The following is an 11,261-nucleotide window of genomic DNA, read 5'->3' as shown; positions in this document are numbered from 1 at the left end:
GCATTTTGCCCCCCCCCCCGTCCCCGGAATCCCTCGTTTGCTCGCTTTATTGTTGCCGAGCGTTTATGGGGTTTATTGGCAGCTGATTTGCAGGGCTTGACTAATTGCTTGCCCCGTGCGCTGACAAAGCGTGCTCCTTCCTCAAGTTGTAAATCCAAGACTTGCACAGGGACACGCTGCAGATCTGGAGCAGCAGGTACAACCCCGGCTCTTCCCAGAAGAGATGGGGACCGAAGGGGGATGGGAGCTGCGAGGTTGGGAAAAAGACATGAATAGAAATGTATTCCGGAACCCAAAACATTGATTTAAATATCTCCAATAAATTCCTTTTCTCCAGCTATACTTCATTCTGCCCAAACACCTCAGACTCATGCAGGGTTTTGACATTTATAGTTCAGACTGATGCAACAACTTTATTCCAAGGCTGAAGGAATATTGAATAAAGATGGAGAGTTAATAAAGTAATTTTTACCTACGCACATCCTTCCCCCCACCCCTTGAATATATGGTTTTCAATAAGCACCAGCAGAATAAATAAATATCCACAGGTAGTTCTCTTAAGGATATGCTGGGTGGGTTTGTTTAAAAAGCAAAATAATCCGCGAAACAAACCAGCAGCAATCAAAGCATTACAAAATCCGAGGCGTGAAGGTCACCAAACGCATTCCTGCCGCTCTCCAGCCCCAAACTCCCAACTCCTTCGCCGAGCGGTTGGGGGGGAGGGGGGGGGGGGAGGAAACGCAACTTTATTTGCTCCGGCTGCCTCCCCCCACCCCCGGATTCCCCCCAAAAATCTGGGTTTTGGAGCTCTCCGCAAGGACCGGCTCCTCCAGCCCTCTCTTGCCATCCTCCATTCATCCCGTGTGTGTTCGGGAGGGGGGGGCTTGCCCCCGATGTCTTACAAGTGCACAAAAAAATCCTATTTTCCCCCTCTCTTTGCTTGTCTTTCCACACCACTCCCCCCTTTGCCTTTTTGCCTGGAGTTTAGAGCTCCAAGTATTTGGAGGATTTTTATTTATTTAACACCTTTTTTTTTTTTTTTTTTTTTTTCCCCCTCTCCGTAAAATAAGTCTGCAGGGACGTGTGAAGAATAGTTGTACAAGAATCTGGCTCTTTTGTCTATAAAGCAGCCCTCCCACCGCTCTCCATCCCGCGTCGTCCCCCCCCCCCCCCCCCCCCCCCGCCCCTGAAAACACTGGGGGGGACAAAAACCCGATCCCCCCCCCCCCCCACGCGAGTAAAAAAAAAAAATAAAGAAATGAAGGGGGGGGGGGGGAATCTGAGCTTTATTTCCTTTTCCTAGCCAGGAAGCAGGCTGCAAAATATACGTCTGGTTACCATTGCGGGGACGTTTTTAAGTACAAAGCGCCTTTTTGACAGTACTGAAGAAAAATAAGTATGCATTGTCTCTCCGGATTCATTGTGTTAGCTATTACCATACTGACCGTTTGGTAACCTGTACCTCAGCCCATTAGCAATCTGTGCTTTCCAGAAAAATGAAGTACCTATCTACTGGGGTTTTGTTATCCAATGTTTAATAATAATAGTAAAAGCAGGGTAAAAGCTCGCGCGGTATGAACTCTGCCTCCTTGAGATTCAGGAGGTGGAAATAAATTTTGGAGTGGAGTTTTATTCCGAGCATTTAAGGACTTGTTTTGAGGTGATTATTGCACAATAAGTTACATTAGTGGGAGGGGGAGGAAAGACGGATATATTTATATACAATCCTATTTTTTTTTATTTTCAGGGGGAAAAATAGTTGGATTCTCTCTGACATAAGCAATGACATATAATTAATTAAATTTTAATTTTTCTAACAACTTGAAAGCAGTAAGTGCAAAGAGACCTTTTCTTTTTGTTCCTTCATAATGCAAATAGACAGGTCTAATTTATGCAAAGAAATATGCAAATGTTTAATTGATTTTTTCTTAAATCTGTTGTCAGTAAAAGTAATGAATCGGCCTAAAACGATTTTAATAAGCAAAGCCTGTCACCCAAAGTCCTAGCCTTCACATTTTTCTTTTGAGCCTCTTTCGTCTCAAAGAAACTAATAATGTAAATATTTATCCCTTCATTTTAAAATATTAAAGATGAATCCCTCTTGTTTGTTTGCGGGGGAAAAACTATATATATATGCAAACCAGTTTCTCAATCTCTCCCTTCCCTCCTCCCCCCCCTCCCCTTCTCACCCCACCCAGGAATTCAATTTTCTTCAAATCTCGTTGAAAGTGGCTTTTTAAAAAGTGGGCGCATTTTAATATTGGTTAGACAGCGTGACCTGAATTTCACCTCAACTGTTTGACTTGATCCAATAGGTCACTGCCAAGGAGTTATTGATGGGGGAACTCCATTGAAATTTCTCTCCTCACAAATGGCCTTTAGATCTTCTAGCGAGTTCAATAACTAGTTATAATGTAGAAGGGGAAAAATGAAGCCCAGAGGCAAACTAATTTGATGTTTCATTTTTATGCTGGAGAAATTGTTGGTTTTTGTTCCTCTCACCTCCCGCTCTGCCCCTCTCTCCTTCTCCAAAAGGGAGGGGGAAAAAAAATATAAAAAATCCCCAAATCTGGTGTGAGCGAAGACCCCTCTCAGCCGAGCCGAGGTTTGTCTGGGATACAAATATCTTCTATTTTATTTCGCATTTAATTGGCGCTGGCGTCCAGCCCGTGACCTCCTCGGCACCCGGCGGAGCGGGGAGCCCAGCAGAAGTGTAACTTGCTGCTTGGTAGGAAAAACACTTTTTTTTTTTTTTTTTTTTTTTTTTTTTTTTTTTTTTCCTTCCCAGAAAGGATTTGTTTAAAATAAATCAAAGTAGCTGGGAATCGAGTTTCTCTCTCGATCCGCTCCAACTTCTCGTGCGGTTCCAAGCAGGGCCGGGGAGCTCCTTCTTTGTGCTGCAGCCCTGCTCGCCAGCAACGCGAGCCCTTAAAGAGCAGCGCGGAATTGGATTTAGGCAATAAACCTCAGCTCGGCAGTCATTTTAGTCCTTGGGTTCTTGTTTGTTTGCTTGTTTGCCCTGGTTCATGTGATTGCGTCTGGGCTCTTCCCTGGTTTCTTGGTCTTGGGGGGGTTCTTCTCTCCTTGGCTCCCTTTCAGATCCATTTTTAGCCTGAAAATATTTATTTATTTGCTGCGGGAGGGGGGGTTGTGGGGGGGAGGTCCGATGGAGCCTCCCCAGCCCGGGCAGGGGAGGCAGAGGCAGAGGCTGGAGGATGCTTTCAAGTGCCATAGACACCGGAGCGAAGGTTTCTCCTTGACTTTTCGGAGACAAAGAATACTTATAATGACCCACCGGATAACTGCTGAACCCTGGGTTAAGTTGAAAAGAAAACATTGGGCTTGTATTGGGGAAAAGGCGGGGGGGCGGGGGGGAAAAGTTGCAGGGGAAAGTGTTCAGGGGCTACAGAGAGACCATTAACAGATCTCTAGCTGTTATTGTATGGGGTGGAAACATATACAAACTTTAGGCTGCTCCCTCCTGTTGGAGAGAGCTGCTGCTTGAGTGGTACTTACTGCTAGCCCCTTGCAAATCTTCCTCCGGGATGACAATATTAATAATTAACACCCGCCTCCGCCCCCGGCCTCCTCTCCCGGACCCCCTCGTGTTTACAAACGCACTTCTGAGCCCCGATAACGCCCGAGTTTGGCTTAGGACGGGGATGGGGACGGGGGGGGGGGGGTGTTGCAAAAGTTTATTTGGATAATGGACAGAGGCGACAAATGAACTCCTGTCCCCCCACCCAGAAAGTTCATCCAGCCCCAGAAAGAGGTTGGAGAGGGGAATTTGAGGAGAAAAATAGTAATAAAAAGCCCTGCTCCGCTGTTAGGTGCAGAGTAAATGCGGCAGAGATTTCTCAGCCTTCGTCTGAGGTGGTGCAGGAACCCCTGGCCAGGCTGGCACCAAGCCGGGGGGGCGAGGGGAAAAAAAAAAAAAAAGAGTCCTCCCCGCATTGCAAAGCAAAAACTCATTTTTTCCCTTTCATTTTGAGTCCTCCCAGGGCGAAGACGAAACCCAGGCTTCAGCAGGCTGGGCTCGTCCCTTTTGCCACCCTTTCGCAATTAAAAGTCAGTCCGGCAGGGGCAGTCCCCGGGGACCCGACCTCATCGCCGGGCACTTTTTTTTAAGCAAAGGGCAGGGAAGGAAATAAATAAGTAGAAATAAATAAATAAATAAATAAATAAAAACCACTTCGTTTTTCCGCTTCGGTGTTCAAATGGCCGCGTTGCTCTTAGCGAATGCATCCCTGAGCAGCGCCTAATGAGATCCACAGCCCTCGTCGATACACCTTGGCCGCCGCCGAGAGCTCGGATCAATAGCCCGCTGTTATTAAAAACCTCGGATCCCCCTTGCTCTGGGTGGCGGCTGATGAAAGGCGGGGGCGCGGAGGGACGGACGGGAGGACAGGAGGACAGGAGGACGGGGAGACGGGCGGACGGGAGGACTGGGGAGACGGGAGGACAGGAGGATGGGGAGATCGGAGGACAGGAGGGAGGACAGGAGGACGGGAGGACAGGAGGACGGGAGGACAGGAGGACGGGAGAACAGGAGACCAGGAGGACAGGAGGAAGGAAAGACAGGGGGACAGGAGGACAGCAGGACGGAAGCCCCGCGCAGGGAGGCAGAACCCCGCAGCATCACATGGAGGGCAGATCCCCAGCAGCGCGCACCCAGCCGCAGATGTGGAAGCCATGGATCAAGGGCAGGATGATTTAGATGACCATTTTATCGCGTTTCGGGCCGTGTTTCAAACTCTCTAGCTGTGTAAACACGCTCTTAAATCCGACATTACACATGCCGGCGGAGAGGGGCACACAGATGCGCGCAGCTCCGCGCACATGTGCGGAGGGAGGAGGACCCCGAGCCTTGACAGCTCACAGTGAGTCAGGGAAATTTGGCTTCCCCCGGGGCCGATCCGCCTCTTTCCGTTCCCCCAGGACCCCCCAGCACCCCAGTTTGGGGATGGGGGCTGCGGGACGGGGAGGGGGATCTGCCCCGCGCACACAGCCCGCAGCCGCTCCGCCGAGCTATGACATGTAGTTAAACCTTAACAATAATTGCAATAATAATAATAACGCCCCGAAAAGACATCGCGGACACCCCGCAGCCCCGGGGACCCCCATTAAACCTGGAAACAGTGGATATAACGCTGGGAAACTCGCTCCCCGTTCCCTCTAATGTTTATTTATTTTTTTTTCACTAGGGTACTTTCAGTTTAATCTTTCGCAGTGCAATAAACTATTATCTTAGTTAATCCCCAAGGCGAATCCATCAAAACCTTTTAATAAAAACGTTTCGTGTCTTCCGCGGGGGCCGCGCCTCCAGCACCAAGGGCTCAGGCGGGGTTCGCACCGATTTGGGGGGGGGGGGGTTCTCCCCAAAATATCCTGCTAGCAAAATGCGGGGAGAGGGTTCCCCCGTCGGCGGGGCCATTAGGATTCCGGCGGCATGGGGAGCTGAAGCAGCCATCACTCATAGTCCCGGGAGCAAAAGGAGCCGGGTTTGAACAAGAGGAGCCGCGGGGATGATATACAGAACCAGGCCGCCAGCATCAATCCCGACCTGATAAGAAATCGGCTGCTTTTCTGGAAAAAATAAAAAATAAAAAATAAAAAAAATCACGGCCCGCTCGCCTGGGCCGTAGGTGGAAAAAAATACTCCTTGCCCAGCCCTAAAGGTGTCCCCTGTCCTTTAGGTTTGCTGGGGAAATTAGGAAAGGTGAGCTGTGGTTTTGTGGTTATTTTTTGGGGTGGGGAGGAAGGGAAAAGAAGGGGAGAGCAGCCCTTCGCCTCGAGGACACGGTGAGGGGCGCTGCGGGGAGCAGCCAGCTCCCCTCAGATCCTATTTTAAGCCCCAGCTCTGACTCGAAGCGTCGCGTTTGGGCTAAGTGAAGAATTAGGCATTAGCGCAGGAGCGTTGCAGCGCGCTGCGAGCCTCACATAAAATATAGGTTTGTTCATACTCCACTTCTCCCCTTACACATGACCCAGCGACTCGGAGCCCAGCCTATTTTTTAAAGCTTTCTATTTCTGCACAGTATTATAGGGAATTAATTTCGACAGAGACAGGTACCGAAGAGGAGCAGACACAGATGTAAAGTGTCAGCTTGAGTCTGCAGGTAAATATTTCCCCTCTTCCAGCGTCCGAAAGGCTTTCTTCTTCCCCGAAAGTGCCAGGGAAGGAGTGGAACAAAAATACCCGGAAAGAGGGAATTTTGGTTGCTTGCTTTTAAGCCGGAGCGTCTCCCGCAGGCCGATATTTGGGGTGCAAGGGGCTGGATTTTGGCGGAGCACGGAGGGATACGGGTGTCGGGGTGCGCTGTGGCCCCCCGCGTGAACACGCATCCGAATGACCCTTTCCTAGCAAATCCCAAACGTGTGCTCCAGAGGGAGAAGGAGCCCCCCAGGAAGGAAAAGGAGCCTCGACCGCAGCATCTACACAAGGCTTTTCTTTGGGGGGTGGAAAAAATATATATTTATTCACCCAAATCTCTTTCAGCAGATGGGGAGGGTGGCTTTTTGGGGGGTGGATTTGCTTAGATCCCCGATTGTGGGGGGCGTTTAGGTCAAGCTTGCTGTTCTGCTGGATGCTGGCTGCTAGTGAAGGGTGAAGATGAAGTGTGTGGGAGAAGGAGACGGGGCCGGGATGGGGGCCGAATGACTTTGATATTAATTGCAGAAAGCCATCAAGCTCAGCCTGCAAAACCCTCTCGTGCGGGCTAAACCCAAAAGGGACGGGTCTTCCACCTCACCTCCCCAAAAGGGGGGTGTCTGACCTCTGCAGGCACTGGATGCCCCTAAACTGGGTCCCCAACTAAGATCCAGTACAGGAGGAATCTGTTGGGGGGGGTTGGGGGGGGGGGCTTAAAATAATCCCAGGAATGAGAGAATGTGCAGAAAGGGTGGGAAAATGCCCAAGGTGTCGGCGGAGCTGGGCTCTGCTCAGGGGCTTCTTCCTATGGGTTGTGGGGTGCCTCTGTTTGGGGTGGGAAATCCGGATTTGGGGGGGGGAGGAGTGAGGAGTGGGCGAAGGAAGGTGGAAAATATAGGGCAGATAAGAGAGGTAGGATAAGAAAGAGAGAAAAGGAGAAATAGAGAGGGAAGAAGAGGGAGAGAGAAAAAGGAAGAGAGGGAAAGAAAGCGAGAATGAAAATGAGAGAGAAAAAAAGAGGAAGAAAGGGAAAAAGAAGAAGAGACAAAGAGATGAAGAGAGAGAAAGAGAAAGAAAGGAAGAGAGGAAGAGAGAGAAAAAAAAGAAAAAGAGATGAAGGAAGAAAAAAAATGAAAGAAAGAAAGAAAGAGAGAAAGAAAGAAAGAAAGGAAGGAAGAAAGAAAAGAAGAAAGGAAGAAAGAAAATAAGAAAGGAAGAAAGAAGGGAAGGAAGAAATGAAGAAGGAAGAAAGGAAGCAAGGAAGAAAAGAAGAAAGAAAATTAGATTTTCCAAGGAGAGGGAGAAATGAGGGCAGGGGCGGAGGTGCACTCGCTGGTACCCGAGCTTGGCAGGAGGGCTCTCCCTGTGTCGTGTGTCGCGACTTTTGCCGGTGTGCGGCCGGGGGGGGCTCCCCCTGGCCCGGGGCGCGGCGGCGGCACTTGGTGCGGCGGACAGATCAGAGCCGGCTCCTCGCTGCGTGCCCCCCGCCGGCTCCGGGCCCCCGCACAAAGCCTGGGCCTCCCCTTGCGGGAGCTGAGTCCCCCCCCCCCCCCCCCCCCGCCTCCCCAAACCGCAGCGTAAAGCCGGAGATTTGGGGAGGGAGGTGGGAAGGGGGGAGCCGGTGTCTTGAAACCAACATTATTATTATTATTTTTTAAAAAATCACTATTGCTTACTGACTCCCTCTTTATATTTTTTCTTAATTTTATTTTTAATTTGATTTCTTTTTGCCACCGCCAAAGCCCCAGGAAGGAAAATGCCGTGATTTTGGAGGCGGATGAGCTCGGATTCTGCCACCCCGACTGCAGCGAGGTAACGCTGCCGCGGAAGAGGCTAAATACCAGAGGTCAACAGTAGCCGCTCTCCCTTCCCCTGTGATTATTTTACCGCTGAGAGCGAAGCAGAGAAATCTGCTAAGTGCCGAGAAAACATTTAAATATCTCCGTGTCTGTTTACACAAGGGTGCGCGCACGCACGTGTCTGCGCACACGCGGGGCCGGACCCATCTGGGCAGGCTCCCGGCCGCCTATAGATGCCCACGTATAGATCCCTGCCGGTGCCCTGGTAGAAATCTGCCCGGACACACAGCCCAAGCAGGAAGAAAAAAAAAAAAAAAAAAAAAAAAATGTGTAAAGGCAGAAATTAGATTTTTTGCCCCGGCGTTTTTGGCCAAACCGCGTTGCCTTGACCGTTTTTCCCTGAGTGGTAAGGAGAAGAAAAGATTTGGGGATAAAGAGGTGTAAAGCATGTGTCAGTGGAGCGAAAGTAACGTGTGTTTGTTTATTTTCCTTCGTCCCCTCCTTCCTTCCTTCCTAAAAGGAGAGAAAGTGGAGGGGAGGGTGGCCAAGGGGGGTCGCAGACCTCGCGTTTGCCAGGCGAGAGAAAAATCGCAAGCAAACCCCCGAAAAAAAAAAAAAAAAAAAAAAAAAAAAAAATCGATAACTCGGAATTCAACTCTTGACCGGGAAAACCCAGATCAAAACATCATTTGATAGGAAGGCGCTTTGAGGAGCGGATAATAAATCAATAAAATCAATCCATCAATACCATCGGCGCGGCTCTGCTGGAAGGCAGGGGCAGCGCGGAGCCGAGGTTCCCAAATTCGCTTTGCCCACCTCGGGGAGCAAAACCCTGCGAGCAGCCACTCCCTGCCGCCCCCATCAGCGCCCCAGCTCCCCCCCCCAGTAACCCATTTTTCCAGCACCGAGCTGGATGCGAGCAAATTACAATCCCCAGCGTCGTTCTCGGTAGGTTTTCTTTTTTTCCTCTCTCTCCTTTTCCTGTCCAATTACGCAGAAAATTATTTTGCTTGGTACTATCAAGTGGCATCTCTTCTGATTATTTATTAAAAAAAAAAAAAAAAAAAAAAAGCCTAATTCTTTAAATAGACAACCGGACCTGGGAGCAGCACCCCCAAACGCGAGCAGCGTTCACACTCAACCCCAATGATGCTCAAACGAAACCCCAAAACCTCCCGAAGAGCTGGCAGCCGTTCTCCAACCATTTATTTTTAATGAGTCCCCATCCATCACCGAAAGGAAGAGGTGGAAAATGAGAGGGCGTACGGGAAAGAACCGGCCAAGTTTCATGTCGGTCGCCAAAACTTTCTCCCCCCACCCAAAAAATTTGCGAAGCCCCTGGATTGAGAGGTCCCTACTGAAGCCTGGGGCACCCCCGAACCCCGTTTAGATCCTCCCAGGCTTTTGAGAGACTTCGTGTTGTCCCAGAGCACGTTTTTAAGTTTTTTTTTGTTTTCGTGGTTTAAGGGGTGATGGGGGGGGGGGGGGGGGGGGGGGGGTAGACCAGGGGGCTCCCCCAGACCCTGTGCACCCCCAGCCCAGAGATGGAGCTGACCATATTTTTGGCCGGGGGGGGGGGGTGGTGATTTAGATTTATTTATTTATTTTTAATACCATCTTTTCCCACTATAAACGACTGGGAAGAAAAGTCGGGAATCGCGATATTTCTCAGCATCGGGGCGATATCGCAGCCCCCAGTGCCAGCGGGGGAAGGAGGGGGGCGGGCAGGACCTCCACCCTGCCTGTGGGGCGACAAAAAGGGTACTGGGAACCCAAGGGCCCGGAGCTGGGGACAGTGGCCTTGTGGGGACAGCCCTGGGGACATCACGCTGCTCCAGGGAGTGTAAAAAAAATACAGGTATTTTTATTTATTTAGATTTTTGTTAGGTTTTCTACTCTCTTTTGACATTCTGTGATTCTATAGCCTCTCGGTGACTTGCTCTGGGCAGGGGTCTCAGGGCATGCAAACCTGTAAGAACGAAGCCCTATAGACGGGCCCTACAGCGCCCTATAGATGCCCACTGCTGCATAGGGCGGAGGTAAACGCCCCCCCCCCCCCCCCCCCCCGGGAAGTGCACACGCCTTCCCAGTGGGACGGGGGGGAATTTCCTCTCCACCCCCACGAGGGAGAGCAAAACCCGGTCTTCAAGCACCACCCCCGTGTTTCTCGCCAGACCTCGGGAATATTTCGCTCTGGGGGCAGCCACAGGGGGACCCGAGGGCAGACCCCCATTGCGGGGGGGGGGGTCCGAGAAAAAGCGATGCTGGTGCTGGAAATGAAGGAGATTTCCACCACGCAGCGACCCGCGGGGGGTTCCGCATTGATTTGAACTGCCTGGACTCGGCCCCATCCTCACACCCACCCTAAAAAAGCCCCCCCCCCCCCCAAAAAAAAAAAAAGCCCGTTGTGCTCCGTCGTCCCCCCTCGCCCTCCCCCCGAAACGTCCCCTGCGCCCCCCCAGGTTTGGTCTTGGCAATGGCCCCATTTGGCCTACCTGTGGCCCCCGGCCCTGGAGCCAAAACTGGGGTGGGGGGGGTCAAAGAGGAGGGGGCAGCGAGGTCTGGGGGTGTGGGGGGGCTGCGACCCCCCCAACCCCACATAAAGCACCTCGAGAAGGGGCTTAAACCCCCAGAACCCCACCATCACAGGGCCGAGGGGGCTCCCCAGGTCCCAATGTTGGGCTGCTCTCTGCGTTTTTTGGGGGGGTCTTAACCCCCCTACAGGGCTTTGGAGATTATTTTTGGGGTCCCTAACTCCGTCACCGTGCCCCTGCCTCTCGCTCCAGCCTTATCCCAAATTTATGCCTGCATAAATTGGCTGCAACCCTGCTCCCCCTCCCCCGGAGCACCCCAGGGTGGGGGGCAGCCCCTGCTCCCAACCCAGTGGGGGTCCCTGCGAGGGGGGCTCAGCACCCACGGAGCTCCTGCACCCACAGGGAGGTTGCACATGTGCACTGGGGGTGGGGGGGTTGTGCGCGTGCAAGGCCCTGTGCGTGTGCATGCATTTTTGCAAGGGGGGCGGGGGGGTGTACAGCTTTGTAAGCACGTGCACACTTGTGTACATGCGTAGGAGCGTGCAATCGTGTGCCTGCACGTGTGCCTTTTGCACGCCGGTCCGTGCACACACGTGTGCATGAGTTCCTCTGCGCATGCACACGGGGGTGTAACAGTGCGTGGGTGGGCATGGGTGGGTGCTCCCAGGTGGGAATCACTTCCCAGGGGCATCTCCTAAGCCCCGAGGGGCTCCCTCACCGGTATGGAGGAGGGGGGGGCGGGGGGGGTGGGGGGCTGGAGCCCACCCATCAGAAAAA

The sequence above is a fragment of the Oxyura jamaicensis genome, chromosome 33 (assembly GCF_011077185.1).
Source record: "Oxyura jamaicensis isolate SHBP4307 breed ruddy duck chromosome 33, BPBGC_Ojam_1.0, whole genome shotgun sequence".
Classification (NCBI taxonomy): domain Eukaryota; kingdom Metazoa; phylum Chordata; class Aves; order Anseriformes; family Anatidae; genus Oxyura; species Oxyura jamaicensis.
Note: the sequence above shows the minus strand (reverse complement) of the source record.